Source organism: Oreochromis niloticus, linkage group LG16 (assembly GCF_001858045.2).
Source record: "Oreochromis niloticus isolate F11D_XX linkage group LG16, O_niloticus_UMD_NMBU, whole genome shotgun sequence".
Classification (NCBI taxonomy): Eukaryota; Metazoa; Chordata; class Actinopteri; order Cichliformes; family Cichlidae; genus Oreochromis; species Oreochromis niloticus.
The window spans coordinates 26,389,921-26,408,755 of NC_031987.2; the positions used below are offsets into that span (position 1 = coordinate 26,389,921).

The window sequence follows — 18,835 nt, forward strand, 5'->3', positions numbered from 1 at the left end:
GTTGCTAATACTGTAGGCACGCTCAAAAAGATGCATGAAAAGACTTTAACCTCATTGCTGTTTGTTTATTGTGTAAACATGGCGACTGGCTTGGCAGCCCGGAGCTTATTCGAGGGTAGCGGGCAAGGCACGCAACGAGGCATTTGAAGGGCTGAGGACAGCATTAGCATGTAAATGGCTTTCCCTCTCGCTCGCTCCCTCCTTCTTATCCTTTCTTCTCTCTCTGAAAGTTTGCAGCACTCACCTCCACTCCACCACCTCCACCCTCCCACTGCCCAATTATATTCCTGTTGATGGGTATGTCTTGGGCTTAATTATGGATGCAGTACAGCAGCGCTGCGCGACTGCACTGCAAACACACTAATGCATGAGCATACACACAGTCTGCCTTGGCCACCGGAGCTGCTCTGGCTCTTGTTAAGAGGGGTTGAGAGATGTCCCTTTCTTGGCATTAACTGTACGGTTTATGAGCAGGTGCCAGAGGACCCCCCGTTATGTGTCACTGGCCTCATTTTACTCATCCTCCTCCCCATCTCCTCCTCTTCTCTGATCTCCCTGCCCAAGGAGGAGGTTAGCTAAATGTAAAAAAGTCTGCCATTATATAACAACAATTCATCTCTTTCTTATTCTCTTTATTTCCTTCCCTCCCTAAAGGATTAATGTCACGCAGAATTGATAATTATCTACATGTCGGGGGATTGCTTTCCCAGGAAAACTGGCCAGTGGGACGAAGTTGTGACCCAACATTCAGCGAAGCCTGCCAACTGAGGCCAAACAAGAGTCATCATTAAACTGGGTCACAATCTCATTCGCCAGATGGAGAATTCAAACTCCAAGAGTTAAAAAGGAAAAAAAACTTTGATTCATTGTGAAGCTCCTCTTAACTAAAACTTCTTTATGTGTAAATTTGTCCTCAGGTGATGCCATTTATTTTATTTTCTGGATCTTCATTTTGCTTAAATTAAAACTCAGTGGCAGAGACCTAAAACTGTATAGCCCTAAGACTCTGTAAAACGCTCTGCTGGGAGAATAAAGTTTTGAGTTAATTATATTTCTTTTTTCAGATCCTCACTGCAAAGAATGTAGCGCAGAAATAATTTAAAAGGAAATAAAACATTCTAAGGACATTTAATCAGAACTTAAGAGAACTGCCAAAACCATTCTGGGGACAAAATGTAGAGTATATAAATAGATCTCTTATTTCACAGATCATGGAGTTTATCAACTATGCTTTAAGGGATAGAAGTTCATGATTTTGGATGATTAGCCTCTGCATAAATTCTTGCTAATGAGTGAAAACGCCACACTGAACAGCGCAATCCGCAGCCTAACGAGCTGCTCAAACATCTGCACATTATCTTGGGATTTCTTTTCTTGCTTTTATTCTCAGCTTATATTCATAGACAATTCACGACTGTGTGATTGTTTTTTTGATTACTCTGGCAGAACAGTTTCTGCTGCCAAGACACTGCAGGCAAACAGTTCTTAATTATTTTAAATGTCATTCTTGATTCTTTTGGATGCAGCTTAAACCCCCGCTAGTCAATACTGTCTTTGTTAGCGACATACATCAAAGTAAAGATGTTTCCTGTTGTACAGATTCACACCCATCAGTGAGTATTTGTTTACTGTGCCGGACGTGAATGTTGCTCATTAGCCTCGGCAGCACACGGCTAATATGCTCTACGCTACCTGCGCAGCGCTACAACCGCAGACAAAGTTAGCTACAAGATCCCAAGCATTGTTAGAGATCATACCAGAGTTAAATGGTTCACCGCAGCAGCTTTATAAACAACTGTGTCGAGTTGATGTCACACACTGTGCTTTAAATGTCATGCTAAGTTTGCACAATTTAATTCCACTGTAGAGATCTGGAGACATAAAGAGTTGGGAAATGGGGACTGCTTCTGTGTGTGAGGCTGACTTCTACTGTTGTTCTTCTAATACAGCTTAAGGCAATAGTGATTTAACCCCTGGGCCATTATGAAGACGGTGGTAGGTCGTTTCAGTTTGACGGTCGAGCTGAGGAGCTGAATCAAATGGGAAACACGCCTCGAGGGATGGATGCAGAAAGGCAACACGCACACGTTAAGAGGAAACTGTGGTGTTCCTGCTCTTGCTACTCTGTTGCCAGCTGAAGAGAAAAAATGTTTGACATGTTGATGCCAGACTTGGAACATCTCCATCTGTCCACTGATGAAATTAAACTCAGATCTGTTACTACAAGTAATAAATCTGCTGCTTTGATAAACATTATGCTAGCAGTGGAACCCCAACCTGACCAACATCAACTATTAAAAAAGAGGATTAACAACTAGACAGCCACACCAGGTCTCCATATGATCATCAAAAGATCTCCCAACAAATAAAAATATATGTATAAAAGGTTATAGAGTGAATAATGGAGAATACAGATGCTCCACAAAGATGTGGCTGCAACTAGAAACAGAGATGATGAAGGAGGATTAAATGCAAACAATACAGTTTGGAACTGCTAAACTAAACTAAGTGTAAAAACCAGTTTTTCGTCAGAGTGGATCACCCTATCCCTGGCATCTTCCTCTTTCACACCCACCCTCTGCATCTCCACCTTCACTACATCCATGAATCTTTTCTGAGGTCTTCATATTTTCCTCCTGTGGCAGCTCCATCTTCAACATCCTTTGTCCAATATAGTCTCTATCCCTCCTCTGCATATGTCCAAACCATCTCAACCTTACCTCTCTAACTTTGTCTCCAAACTTCTCAGACTGAGTTGTCCCTCTGATTTAGTCATAAATCCATCCATCCTGGTCACTCCCAATGAAAATCTTAGCATCTTAGCATCATGAAGTTATATTAAGCTCCTGCAGACAGTAAAATACCAGTAAGTGTGCTCTGGCCCGTATTGATAGTTACAGCTCATCTCCCTGTCTCCCACAGCAGCTCCCTTCAATTAACCTGTCTCAGACTGCACCGGAGAAAGAGCCGGCAGCAGGGGACGGCTATATAAAGTAAACTGTGATTAAAATGAAACTTGAGCTCCAGATACCGAACACGAAGCAGAAGAAAAAGTGAAAATATTGAAAGTAGCTAATGTGCTCCGCGGGAGCTCAACTTTCAAGTCATGTCACTCGTGCTGCTGCCAAACAAGTACGCACGCAGTCAACAACCTGAAATCCACTTCCCCTGAGTACAGCGAACAGTGCGGCACCTGCCATTCAGAGAGCAGCTCCGCCCCCTCCGCACTCCATCATTCTGCCCGTTGAAATGAAAACACTGCTCCTTCACAGCCCCGTGCCTGTCAGCCCATGACAGCCTGGGGACTGATGGGATGACGTCATTTGCAAACACACACACACACACACGCACGCACGCACAAGCACAGGCAGATGGATGCCTTTGCGATGAATCATGGCTTGGAGCATTACCATCTTTTCTGCAGGGCCCCGTCTCCAAGGATCCCCATCGACTTAACCCTGTGACCTTCACCAGAAAGTGCCACCCTCCTTACCGTGCCCCCCTCCCCACCCCTTTCTCTGTCCATCTCCTCTTCTTCACACCACTTTGGAACAAAGCAACGCTCACACAGTGGCTGTGAGAATACCAACTCTACCTCAACATCCTCTCCCCCAAATTCCTACACCCCATACCAAGTCCTGAATGGCCTGACTGCCATTTAACAAATGAATAAAAGCTACGCAATGTGCAGGCAGGAGAGGTCCCTTCTGCAAACAGGAAAATTATGAGCACTTAAAAAAAAATTGACCTTGAAACCTAGAGTTTCAGTTAAGCACAAATGCAGCTTTGTTAAAAATGTTCTTGTACTTAGAAACAGTATTGCCAACTTAGCGCCTTTGTCACAATATTTAGCGAGTTTTCAGACCCCCTTAGCGACTTTTTTTCTAAAAAGCAACTAGCGACAAATCTGGCGACTTTTGCTGGTGTTATCAGGAAGACTTATGACCACTTTTTGACATGAAAGCATGTATTGCTCTTACTCTCAACAAGCAGTGGGTGCTGCCGTGGCTGTAATGCAGTCAGTTCTTCTTTTACTCTTACTTTTTGTGGACCACAAGGTTTAAAGCTACTTAAAAACACACACATACTTTTTTGTTTGTCTATGTGTGTGTGTAACTCCGCCAGAGTGCCTGTTTTGGGTGACATGACTGTGGCGGATCTGTAGGTGTATACAGAATACACATTCAGTGTACAACACTACTTCGAGTGGCCAGTTAGCTTAGCTTAATGTAGCATAAACAACTTACATATGAGAAAACAACTAATCTGCCTGAGTACATCATTATAACTTGTTGGGTTTTTTTAAGCCAAACCAAAAAAAAGACAAAAAATTAGACACTGTAAACCAGTTTACAGTTTTTAACTTTAGCGGTTAGCTTAGTATTTAGCATAAAGGCTAAATATGCTACACAGGTTAAATAAGCTAAACATTAGTGAGTTATTAATTTTTCCAAATAAAGTTTGCTCAAATGTCTTTATGATAAGATGTCCTGACTGTAATTTGAACTGATGACTTTGTGACATTGAAGCAGCGCCAATAAAATATTGTATATCATGCTTTTAGTGATACTCAAGCAACAATCACCAGCTAATAGCCTCAAGCAAAATTTCATTAGCAGCAACAGATTATGAAGAAATAAAAACATTCAGGTGACATATTTAACAATGAATTTAAACTTGTATTTTTTCTAATGTATTTAAATGGAAAAGTAATAATTAAAACAGAGATCCATGTCTAAAAAGAAATTATGCTACTCTGGCTCCCTTTTTTTTATGCCCCTGTTCCATAGTCATACTACAGGTACCCAAGGCTGATAGCCAGAAAAACGGGGATACAAACTGCTTTCCATATAAAAGTCACCCAGCATCCCAACCCCAAACTCCTCACCTAAAAAATTCCATATGTGGTTATATCACATTCTGACTCAGATCTCCTGCCAATTTAGGCGCTGTGCAAATGTCTGCTGGGTGTGCGAGTGGAGGCATCTGACGCAACTCAATCACACTGCTTTTCTCACACTATCTTTAAATGCCAGATGTATGTTTTGCATCTCTGAAGTGTGACATCCACGTTTAGTGATTTTTATAATGTGTTTTCCGTCATTTCACATTTTCTTTAAAATCCAAGAAGCAGGAGAGGAAATAGCTTTCCATTACTAAGACATTCATATATAAACACATTAAAAAATAAACAAACAAAAAATTGCAATCACTGTCCTTGTTGCAGAAAATATCGCAAAGTTAAAGACCCATGTGTCTACTAACTTCCTGCCATTTTTCATGCTCACACACCCCAGGGCCACAGAGGCTTTATTATTTGCGCCTGTAGTCTCAGTTGCATGTTAGAGTTCATTTCCATCTATTAGTGGGGCCAGCAACCATGTACAAATCCCCACCATCAATTCCACCTCCAAACCTGAGCATGACACTCCATTTCTCCCAATTTTGTCTCGCCGTAGACACAATAGGAATATCTTGCCAGCGGCGTCGTTCTTAAAGGAGCAAAGACAGAGGAAAAACATGAATTTTTTATGGGCAAATAAAATTGCAGAAAATACAATTAGCAGGAAGATAGAGGATTCATCACTTTTACTGCATAAAGGTGGCAGCTGGGCTCGAAAATGAATTCTATTTTTACGAGAAATTGAGAGGAAAAAGGGGGTGGGGGGGAAGATGGTGAGTGGGAAACGCTAATGAAGTAAAGAGAATCTGCAAGCGGTGGCGGCTGCAAATATGGTCTTTCCTGAAATGTGGTGCTGTGTTGATAAGGCTGCCTCTCACTGACACACTGCTAACATCATGTGTGACAACTAATTATAACTCATGAATATTGTAAATAAGTGTGTCAGGGGAGTAATGGTTGTTTGAATAGGAGCTGTCTGACACTTGTTACAGTCAAGATAGATTTGTATAACAATGCAAAAGGATTGCTCCTTACTGTTGTTAGTTCAGTCTAGAAAAGCATTAAAATATGAAAAAAAAAAAAACATCCCTTGAGTATTTAATATAGGGCCTAATAATTAAATACCTTTAACCAGCAACGGCTAAACCATTATTCAATATGTACATAATGGTTTGAAATGCAGAATGGCTCATTCAGAATAAAATGTTGTGTGTTGATGAGTATTATCCGTGTAAGCAGGTTACTTTACAGTCACAAAAATGGCCACGTGTATTCTCTATTCACCACAGGCTCTTCCTCTAAATGCTTCTCTATTGTTGAGCTTGAGGAGAGAAAAAAAATGGCATTATCGTACACTCATCGACTGTTGATCACGTCCCCTTGTTTCCACCTCTTCCTGCCATTTCAGGCGACAATAAATCACACCCAGCCCATAGACTCCCAGACTTGATGCTTGACAGTATGGCCGGATTTGGCACAAATTGGTGCCCAGGTGGTGCAGAAGAAAAACAGTCAGCAGCTAAAATAGTAACACGGGAGCGAACACCTGTGAGCCGTGTTCGCAGGTGGGAAAACCAGTGACGCATCATGCTCTCGTCTTTAACACTTGTCAATCAGGCTTTTGATGTTACGTGACATGTTATGTTCAGCACTGGTAATGTATTTGCAACATTACTCTAACTGTTCCAGTGTCTGCATCAGTACTGGCTAAAGCTGAGATCTTAAATAAATACACCGACATCACAAGCAAACAATGACTGCCTCACTCCACACTTTCCCTCTCTGATGCCCAAAGGTGACACGTCCTGATGCTTTGGGAGATAAATATTGCACTGGATGTTGAAAGGAAGCGGAAACTCCAAATCATAACGAGTACATTAGGTGTTCAGAAGTGGCATTGTGTATTTTGTCTTGCCACCAGCTTTTAAAAATCACAGCTTTAAAAGCCTAAATGTTTGTTTTTTCCGTCTCTCTCTCTCTCTCTGCTGGTTTTGGAAATCATACAAACTGCAACACTAAATTGTGAAATTGTTAGCTGAAAGCTATAAAGTGGACAAATTTAACTTCTCAGAATTTTGACACAAAATAAAAGATTCTAGTCAGCAAATGGTTTATTATACAGTAAACGCGGTGTGTGTTTTTTTATACACTTTTGGTTTCCGTTGTACTCTGGATATTATTATTCTCTGAATGTACCTACAGGAAGTGCGAGACTTGATGCTGTAAGCATAAAAATATGACCTGTGTGTGAAGCTGCCTGCTGGATGACAGGTGAGACAAAAATGGATGCACGTCCATCTGTGTCATTCCTGAAAATGAAACGTCTTAGTAACTTGAGGAATGACCTGATTATATTTCGTTGGGCAAAGGTCAAGGTTACTCTTGTAAATGAACACCAGAGGAAATGGACTCTGGGATGAACTCAGAAAGTGGTGGCCAAAGATCAACGTCAAGGTTGGGTCAAAAATTAATTACAATTTGATCCCAAAGGTTGCTGGGACATTATTCCCAAGTTTTGGACTGTGCAGCTGCTCACACGCCTTTGCTTTACCGTTTATTTACTCTCTTTTTTTTAAACAGATTCACAAATTGCTCAGTAATGGGTCATTTACATCAGAAGTACAGCACAAGAAATAAAAAAAACATATAGGGCAAAGGGCAACAAGTGTGCAGATTAATTCACAGCCTAAAAAAACAAATGATTGGACACTAATGTGTCTTCATCACAGTCAAATAGTTGAAGATATGAGAAAAGCGCTTTTAGCTGACCTTGACCAGGTGTCTAACTGTCATTGGGTAATTACCTGAATGTGGTTACAGTCTAGTGGATTTTAAATAAGAGTGGGAGTTACCACAGTCACTGTGAAAATGCCACATCCCTCACAATATGTCAGAAGTCTCTATTTAACTGCATATATTAGAAGGTGCACAGTGTCTTCACCCCAGTTTTGTTAGTCCTTATGCCAATTTGTGTAGCAATATTTTGTTTCACGCTGCTGTTATCTTGAACCATTAAATATTAAAAGTGCCTTCATATGAAAAATAGTTCAGATTTGCTATTTAGCCACTTTCATTCCATTTGCACCCTGAATGGGGAAATCATCCTTCAACAGCAAAACGCAAACAAAGGAATACACAAGTAAATACATGCATATTTACATAAAACACCCACAGGCTTGCATTCATGTATACAAACACAGACATATAGGATTTCCCCAGCTACAAAACCACTGATGAATGAAACACTATTTTCAGCAATCCTTTGTCTCGCGGCTCATTGTATCGCAACACTGATACACGGACACACCCACATCCTCTCCTTTGTGTTTCCTCCCCACACGCACAATAACGATGTCCATTCACAATCCCCCACACACGGACACGCAGACACGCACACTTGTTAACCGAGAGCTCATCTGCTCATACCTCCCCTTGTCAAACTCCCCATTCTGACAGAGTGAAGCGGTGCAGCAGGAAGCCATTAACCTACACCTTCATCTACATACTGCTCGGACATGGAGAGCACAGTCCTGCCATATTCAGCACACATTTCAGGAATTAAATACACCTGTTGTCAAAGACATGTATGCAGACAGCAGAAGCCAATGGTAATTCATCTGCAAATGCAAACCTGCAGCAATTTCATGACATCTTGCTCTGTTTTAGGCGTGAAAAGCAACATTTAGAAAGATATACCAGTGTAATGTTTTCTTAATGCTTTTAACAGTGAAAGAAATCTTTTGGTACACAGCTACACACACTAAAAATGTGTGCAAATCATTAATATTGACAACACTGAGGTTACTTCAGTTGCTTGAGTTGATTTCTTGTTTGCTTTCATGCCCTTTAACAAGATATCAAATCATGGATTCTTCTATAAGGGCTTGTGTTAAAAAAAGATAACACTGATGCTCTATGATTTCTGGAGCATATGATTTCATTCAAATGCAGGGTAGAAAGAAACATTTCATTGCCCTTTTACGAGAAACTATTGTTCCGGTATCAGTATGAGGAGATTTCAAGAGACGCCTGTTTCAAATAGTGCTGCGCAGGGTCAGGTGTGTGTGTCAGGGATGAAGACCTATATGCAGACACTGATCAAAGGGATTTGGTGTTATTGAACAAGCTTATAGACACTTCAAAAAAGGAGAACTGTTTTTTTTACTGCATACACCCACCAACGGAAAAAATAAGACTGCAGCTGGTTAACATCACAGCTCAGATGGGGGTCCCAAACATGTTTACATCCTGTCAACATGTCACTAGCATGATCCTGTATATGGATGCTTTTTCCTGCAGGGTGATGCTGTTGGCAGGTGCAGTCTGACAGACAGAAAATAGTTCATATTTGAAACTGCTCAGAAAAAGATTTGTGCATTTTTTTAGTAATAAAAACCCGTTTTCTGAAATGAGACATTTCAGTTTTTTAGATGTGTTTTTAGCCACTATGAGCAACACAAGTCAAATACCATCTAGTTTTTATTACATTCAAGAGATGGTAGATATTCCACAGCAAACGCATCCAAACCCACACTAACACAATCTACATGGATAACTACAGACCAGAGGAAAGCCACATATATTTCATTTTCTGGTGAACTGTCTCTTTAACGTTATTTAAATGTAAACTAGATGTTTTGTAGTCATGCTTGTGGATATTTTATGACAGAAATTATTCAAGTAATGATACTGGGAAGAGGAAGCTTTTTTCCTCTTCTCCTTTGATGTTAATGCCGTGATGAATACATTGCTTGGTTCAGCATTTGTAACAGCCTGTATGTGGTTGCCCACTCGTCACGCTGCTGCCTCCTACTCACTGCAATTCCACACGCAGGTGAAGGCAGACAGTCTCTCCATGACCAGCCCACTAGCACCCTGGATTATCCCTCGTCTTCCTCAAACACTTAGTGTACTGTGCGCACCCGCACAAGTATGGTGATTCACGCAGGAACTGCATGCACTAACACAGTGTGCTGTTTAGCGTGTGCATTGTTTTATTTTTATCTTTGAAGTGGTCAAAAGTTGATTGTTAAAGAAAAGAAGCGACATTTAATCCATCCATCTGTTTTCCTAACTTCTTAACTATGAAAATAAGGAAACAACTTTGCAAAAACCAATGACAAAAAACTATTCATTTGGTACCACTGCAATACAAATTCTGTTACTTTTTCCGAGCCGGCTGGCAAAGCTGCAGCACATTACAGGGTGACAAGTAGCCCCCGTTTGCTCTCAGCTCTGTAGCTCGCAGATTATGCCTGCACTCTGACAAAGGCCGCATCAATAATTAAATCTCCGTCCAAACTGAAGCCCAGAAATTAATGAAGAGTGTGAATGAAATCAGCTATGACTCATCAAATGCAGGGCAAGAGCGGAGCTTGATACTGTGAGCGAAACAGGGGTATGAATATCTCGCCTCGGTAGCTTAACGGCCATCCAGTGGCCTTCCATTCATTTTGAATGTCCCCGCTTTCTCTGTGAATCCAACTGTTTTTGCACTGAAAGCACTCGGACGATATTCAATTAAGCTTTATTTACACGATGTAACTGTAAAACAACAGGTGTTTTTAACGATGATACAATATTAAGGACAGTGCACAGCAGTGATTGGTGGGAGGGACTCCTTTTATCCAGGAAGAAACCTCCAGCAGAGCCAGGCTCAGGCATAGAGACACCACAGGATAAAAGACAAACTATGGGAGAGAAGTGAATAACGCAGATGAATAATCATTGATGTTTACAAGGGAACATATTTCACATCCAAAAAAAAAAAAGGTCAGTGTGTCTTCAGTCTAGCCAAAGGTCAGTTTCTCTTGTCCCAAAGGAATTTAGGCATTCAACAAAAACACCTACAATAACAAATCCAGACAGATGGGACGCTCCCAGCCATCTCTGTGGAGCAGGGATTTTTCATCACATGTCCTGAACAAAAGAGCAAGTGCCGACATTGACCTGTTGAATCAACTTTGCTCTCTTGACCTTGATTAGCCGCAGGGAAACGACACACGCTGGGGCCAAACAACAGCAAACAGTCAACCCAGCTGCTCTCCCCTGCAGTAAACGGCCTTTGGACAAACTGGTAGGTTCAATCATCCAACCGCTCGATTTTCCATGCAGGAAAAAAAAAGCTACAAGTATGCTACGATCACTATCAATACTGTCAACTATCACAATATCAATAAAATAAAGCACTTTTTCCTCATGATAAATATATATCAACAGTGATGTGCTTTCCATAATTATGAACACATGATGTAAAACCTGTTGCACACACACATTCATATCCAACATGTCGATAAGACATCAGAAATTTGTGTAAAATAGACTAAAACACTCAAAAATATAATCAGTGAGAAACAAGGAAAAGCTTTAAAAAACATATAGATGATCAATATAGTTGCTGATTATATCTGATTCAGTTCATGAATTGATAAACTAAAGAAAAAAAATAACATGCTAAGGTCACATCCTCACAATTCCACAAAAAGGTAATGTGGCAGATTTGCATCGCCATTCGATTGCAGCACCAGTGAGCTACAAAAATCTATGCGTTAACATCAAAGAAGTACAAACATTGGCCAAAATGAGAATAAATAAGAAGAAAACTGAGTAGAACATATATTATAAAGTCAAACTACACAGAGAAGACTGAGTGAGAGCAAACGCATCTTAGTTTAAATACAGATTACAGTGTTACACTACTTTGGTTGAATGCCACTGTCAGCCTGAAGAAACCATCATGTCACGCAGCGGGACGGCCACCTGGGGGTTTGCTCATCATCAGCTGGCTGTGGGAGCCCGAGCACATGGCTCAGCTCAAACAACCGCGACCACAAACAACATATCAAGGACAAGCAATCCCAGGCCCTGAACACATGGGGGTGAGGGCACTCCCGCTTTAGAACTTCTGACATTTCCCAGCAAGCAAACCCGAGAAAAAAACTAAAAGTCTCCGACTTGGAAGATAAGGACACAGCAAATAGAGGTAACCTGAAAGGAAAGTAAGTCTCGGCCAATGTGGTGAGGTAGGGAAAAAAAGCCACAACGACCCCAGATTCATATTAGGGTTGATAGTCAGTGGAACTCTGGAGGGAAATAACTAAGAAGTATACTTTTAGGGAAGCGTGATATCACAAAAATGACACCATTGTCCTTTTCCATAACCCCTTCCTCCCTCCTTCCCCAGCCGCCCCATGCATTTACAGAAAGGGCAAACCAATCAGAGGGAAATTTGACTGTGCTCTGCCACATGGAACACTGCAGTTCAACGGCGGCACACCTACAGGAACACGCACAAAACCCACGAGTCAAGCTAAGCTGTTTTCCTGTGTCTGCACTCCACTACATTTCCAGCCCTCTCCTATAATGTCCTGGTTTCACAGTGGCATGAGGCTCCACTTCAGCATGACATTTATGCTCATTATAGTATTTTTAAGTGACGTCAGCACACATAATCTTTGGAGTAAAGGGGCTGCATATTGATGTACACCCAGATTGTTCTATACAATAGAAAACCAGCGGAGCAACACAATGAATGGGCACACGAGAAAGATTCAATGAAAGCATTAACCTGATAGAAAATGCAGCAACAGTTCTGCATCAGGAGCAAATACAATGTTCTTCTGAGGAGAAATGTCACAGAGACGCCCTGAGATTTATTTTTTTTCACTGTATGTGGGGTTGAAAAAAAGAAAAAACAAGTGTGCAAAGGCAGAGGGAGCTATAGAGAAAGTAACCACGTAGAGATTGTGGAGTGGAAGGTTAAGGCAGGTGGAGACAGATACGGGGAGACCCAGACAGTAATATGGTGTTTACACATTCCACCTCCATGTTGCTTCTGTCTTATCTATGCAGGGATTATCTGATGGACTGACAAAGACCTCTCTCCTCCCCCTCAAATCACCTTCTTTCACTTTGCTGCACTAGCAGATATTGCAATTGGAAGAATTAAAGAATGAAGGGAGAAAATGTATTTACTCCTGTTGCTGTTATGAAACGCCTTTTTGTGCAAGTACTCTTAACTATTAACTTAGTTAAACAGCCCACATTGTCTTAATGTGAAGATATTTATTCTGAATGAGCTCATTCAGAAAAAAAGGATATAAATATCATGTTTTGGGATTCGGGAAGCTTATATTAGACTGATAGTCATAAAATGCATCATTCAGTATGGCCAAATAAGTCGAGTGATTGACAGGTTAGCTGAAGGGAAATAAAATCAAATAAGAGTAAACTGTTAATCTCACTTGGAAGAAACAAAGCACATTTACCACTGTATGAAAATACAGGTTTTACTCAAAAAGCCCATGAAAAGAGGATTATGCTGCAGACCTGGTTTGGGAAGCTTTTGTGGAAATTTTCATGTGTCAGAGTGAAACTTTGACATGGCTGGAAGCCATCTAGCCAGCTGCTGTGAATCCATGCTGTTGGAGGAAGCTCTTCCCTGTCAGCAGATTTTTCAGAACCATCTTTAAAGCTTACAGGGGTTAAGTGTGTATAAATAAAAAATATTGGTAATTGTCAGAGTAATCTTTAGACCATTCTTTTGCACTTCTGTCTTTTATTTTCATTTTTCAGAAAACTAAAAATGCAGGTTTTAGTCACCTGAGCAGGGTTAGAAATGCACTCCGTTCCTAAAATAATCCAAAAGTGAAACAAACAAACAGAAAAGTCTTTTCACTCCTTCACATTTCTACCCGCAGTCCTGCTCCTTCCAGTTTTCCTCCCTTATCCATTTTGTTTGCATATCATATTAACGCTATCTCTGCTAGTGCTGTTACTCATCATACAGACAGGTCACATTGCAAAGAAAAAAAAACAGTAAATGTAACAAATAAATACCAGGCTCTAGAAATATGTGGTAAAAAGTTTATCCCAATGCTGGAATAAGTCAAATTGAAAACTTGTTTCAACTTCTTCTTTCACAATTTTCTCATTATTTCTCATTATTTGTCTGAAGCACTTTTAACACCTTTACAGAGCACTTTGCAGTGTTTCTCATTTAAACACAACAATAGACAGTAGACACAATCCTCTGCCAGAGCAGAGCTACCGCTGCTCCATGAGGAGCATTATCTCAGAGTCCAATCACAGTGTTCTCGAAAAGCAGACAACTTCACATGTCTTTAAAAAGATGTCTCTTTTTTGCCCTGTCTTTCCACATGAGGAGGAAATGTGCTCTGTCAGAAGTGACAGAGCACATTACAGTAAGGTAAGAAATTTTAAGGGCAGATACAGTGACCCTATCTCTGAACTTCACAGTCTGGAGCTGACGAATCAAAACTAGCACACAGGTACATTTTAGGACCTGAAGGTTTTTATCTATATCAGCTGTTACGACATAATCGTGTTGCCTAGTAACCGCTTACCAATAAGCTATAATGACCCATTTGCAGTGTTGACACAGTAGTATTATAACACCTTATGCAATAAAAGCATCAGATCATTTTGATTGCACAACACAACATTTACCAAATATCCGTGGATGCTTTACTGTATCGCTGTTACATCCAATCACTTCACACACTAAGTTATGAAAGTCAGGTTTACTGTATTTGTAGACTATACCAAAAGTTTCATGTCAAATAAATGACTGTATGAATGTACTTAAGGCGATGGGGTTCAAAGCCATGTAAATGAGTCCAGCCTACAAAATCATCCTTTATCCAGCATGCAATTTTATGTTTTTCTCAAGTGTATGGTTTTGACATGTATAGGCAAACTATAAGGCAAATAGGGTAAATATGTTGGGTGTATATTTGACAAAATCTTGCATAATGATTTTTCATTATATACTTTATGGGGGTCGCCAATGTTTGGCTGATGAGTGGAGTAGTACACAAACTTTTTAGACAGTTGATGGTTGACATGGTATCTTAATTATACATAGAAGTAAATACAAATATACTTATAAACAGTACAAACATATCAAATAACAAAGTAGTGTGGGCATGTACTAATAATTAACATATAACTGTAATAAATTAGCTTAGTTTAGTAGTATATTTACTAGTTTATCATATCAAAAAAGTCCACTTTAAACACTTTAAATCTTTTTAAAAATCTGCCTTAAATATATGACTTTACCATTTACCATTTAAATTAAAGAAAAAAGATGACCAGTTAGACTCACGCATAAGATTGGAATTGGAAGCCTTGTGACCTCGTACCAACTTACTGACTGTTACTAGTTACATTCTTCACCATCTTATCACAAAAGGCTAATGCTGGAGCCTTTGAATCTTTGACCTTGCTAGATAAGGCATATCTGTAAGTGCATGTGAAAAAAAAGGTTAAAAAAAATGAAAGCAGGAGAAAAGAGATAAGTCAAGTGCAAAAATAGGTAGAGGTAATTATGCGATTATGTGTATATTTGTGAGGAGTGAGCTTCAAGCAGTAGTATGTGAAAGAAAAATCAGAAGAAAGGGGCGATCCATCCAAATATTTGGTATTATTCTTTGGCTTTGTGGTCTTGTACAAATATGTTAGCGGGAGACAAATCAATATTCTATCTCCTGTTAGTAGCTTGCAGCATGTGGAAGAAAGAAAGATCTATCTAAACAGGGCTCTGCTTGTGTTATTTTCTATTACTCTGAAACTACAAAAGAAGGTAAAAGAAAGGGAAGAAGGATAAAGAAAGATGGGGACTGGTGAGGATTTATTCCCATTTTAGGCATCAAAAGTTTGCCCATCAAAAGTTGCTGTTTTTTCTAACCACATGTGGCAGAACTGCATCCCAGCATAAAGGAAATATAAGCAAGAGAGAGAGAGAGAGAACTGGATGACAGAAACAGAGTTGTTGCTTCAGCTCTCCGTTCCCTCTCCCATCCATCAAACACTTGAGCCTTTTCTATACCTCCGCTGCTTTCACCACTCTCCCACTCCTCTTTTTTATCCCCCACCATGCACGCACGCACACACACACACACACACACCTCCCACCACCTTGATTGCGTCGGAGATCAGGTCGACCAGCGTATCAGAGAGGCAGAGAGCTCTGTTAGTGGGGGTTGCTTGGACAGAACATGTGGGAGGTTTGCAATCACACCCACCACCAGCACTAATACGAGTGCTACATTCCAGAAAAAAAAGACGAAGAGAAAGGTTGAAAAAGAAGAGCGAAGCAGGGGAGAATAGAGACACCGCACTCCAAGAATATGCAGAAGCATCTGATGTTCAGAGTCTGAGTGCTACCCGAGTAGGATGCCTGAGCAGTCCCACTGTGAGGTACCTGGGTGGGTGATAGTGTGCGCTTGTGTGAAGCATACAGTTGTATGCAGGTAAGAGCAGGGTACTTTGTGTTTGCATATGTATTATAATTTCACTGACAAAGACATAATTTATTCATACATGTCCACTGTCTTTTGTTTGTTTGTGAGCATTAATGGTTTGACTGACTTAAATATTTGAGTAGTTTGTTGGTAATGATGAATACTACTACCACTATGGGACAACTAGGATGTTGTGCCAAAATAGTCACTTGAAGGCACCTCCAAAAGTGATTCAATTCACCAGGCATTTTAATTCTCATGTTAAAAATTCCAACTTTACAGCAGAAGCTGTGTAGTTGTACTAATAGCCCATCCAAGAAGTCTGTGCTTGGGTTTTGTTGAGCTAACTTACTACATATATATATATGGTATATAAGTAGTAGCACTAATTAGCAGTTACTCTGTGTCTATGCTGTGCACCCATAGATTATATGGCTGCACCGTCCTGCCATGATGCTGAATATTAGCAAGCATTAGCTTGCTAGCTAATGCTAGCATCGTTAGCATAATTTGAATTAGCACTCAAAATGCTCCAAAAATCAAGTTTCGAAGAATGAAGATGACAAATGTCATGAAGACACATTTAAAGCATCACAATCTTTAAAGTATCATAACTAGACTTCACAATACAATGGACAACTTACTGCTGGCTAAGTCCATCTTTAATATGCTGTCTGTATTTGCAACATGATCACCTGAAAGCTCACGTTTCTTTCCCCCTCATTTCACAAAGGTTGCCTCATTCCTAAATCTCAGCATTATTATCATTACTGATCCTCACCAGTTACAGCAAATTGATCCAGTTACAGGTGGAATTGGCAGAATAAAATAATTCCTCATCATGTCCCTCATATATTTGAACATTATATCTTCTTTAAGTAATTTGCCACTAAAAGCACCAAAGCACACACGAGGGATGACATAAATGTAGCTATAAAGGAGCCATTAGTGAGAAGAATCACTTTGAAAAGCCCACCTGCGCTCACCTGTATAATTATGATTGGATATACTGTATAAATGCATCTGGTAGGCACACAAATGATGACTGATACTGAAACATGAATGCAGCTGTCAGTGCCACACAGTTAATGCATGGATGACAACATAAACATAGGGAAAAACCCAATTCTATTCACACAATACATTGTTAAAATACAAAATAACTAATGGCAAGTACCACCATAACACTGACACCACTCGAGTCATATTCTCATTTTAGATAAAACTCGTGGGATTAGCTGGTTCAGTGCAGTTGTCAGATTATCTGTTTTATAGGGCAATGGGGAATTATTCCAATTGCTTATTCATCCATTGAAAATCACAAGGGGATGTGCCAGAGTCTGCCTTCCTACTATAAAAACACAACAACAAAGGGTGTGGTGTGGAAGAGAAATCATCTCCGAACACTTTGAAAGCTCTCCGTGGGTATTACCTGTGTGGTTACTCTACACGGGCAAAACTATTTCGTACGACTCCTTAGAGGCACAGAATCTCACTAGAGAAACATCCAGAGAGCTGGAGCACAATGAAAGCTTGTCACCTCCCTCACACCCTCTCTCATGTTCACTCCTCGTCTCTTCCTCATTTGTCTTCATCTCGGCTCTGTATGTGTGATTTTTCAGAGTTGTTCTCTTGGTCTCTGCTTCTGTTTCCTCATTCGTTTTCTTCCTGTTATCTTTGCGGTCTTTCATTCTCTGGCTCCTGCCCACCTCTTTATCCCTGGCTCTCCTCATCTGTCTTCTCTCCCTCCTTCTCACTCTTTTTCTCCACTGATTGCCTACGCATTCATTCTTCTACGCTTCCCTGCTCGCTAATGGCCGTGGCAGGTGTTCTCCCAGGTGCCTGAACAGAACAGGCTGGGCTGAGCCTTTAAAAGCCCTGGCATCAGCACCTCGGCAGTCCTCCCGCATCCCTCTAGTGTGGTCTATCTTCAAAACCCTCTGTGGCTAAAGACTGCAAAGGTGGAATTTGCACACTTGTCCGCCTCTCTCCACACACACAAACGCCGCTGCACAGTCATGTACACTGAGAAACTATCGACAGTCCTTCATCTCTCATGCTTGGGCTCACTGGCCGTCTTGGCTTCAGGTGTGATGCAGGTCGTCTCGACTGGGCGGGCTCTCTAATTTGATACTGCCCATTTGATGACATGCAAACAAAGCTTCAGTCTCTTATAGGGTCACAGTAAAGAGGGAAGCTGATGCCAAACCAGGGGAGTGATGGTGACAACGGTGTGTGGTTTCAGACCACCCGCTTAAAAAGCCCAGGCCAACCGGTCCATACCGATGAATAGGAAAGTGGAGAATGCGGCTTTGTAACTCGACTGTGATCGGCCACCCTCTTTGGTTTGCTTTTCAATCAATCAGCAAGTTATTTTGGAATAAAGCGTCAGTATGACTTTCATTTGCACTCAGTGGATGTTTTTCTTCTCTTTTTTTTTTAAGGTAAAGTCAGTCGTGTTTTGTGTCCCGAAAGGCTCGCTCAATTTCTGCAGGTCAACCTGGCTTCTGAGCATAGCTGCTGCAGTTTATTTTGACTACAACGGTTGATAACGACATCAAAATAAGGTCAAATCTGTAGCTTTAGAGTCCAAGGTAAGCATAAGGTGAAACAGGTTTACGTTGTAATAACACCAAGTGTGGCGTTAAACAACCTTGGAAAACTT

The 18,835-nt window shown here is 40.7% G+C and overlaps 1 protein-coding gene across 7 annotated transcripts in view; it reads right to left on the minus strand.

Moving 5' to 3' along the window:
* Positions 1–18,835, minus strand: part of sema5ba (sema domain, seven thrombospondin repeats (type 1 and type 1-like), transmembrane domain (TM) and short cytoplasmic domain, (semaphorin) 5Ba) — a 174,898-nt gene that overhangs the window by 65,466 nt on the left and 90,597 nt on the right. The window lies entirely within an intron of this gene.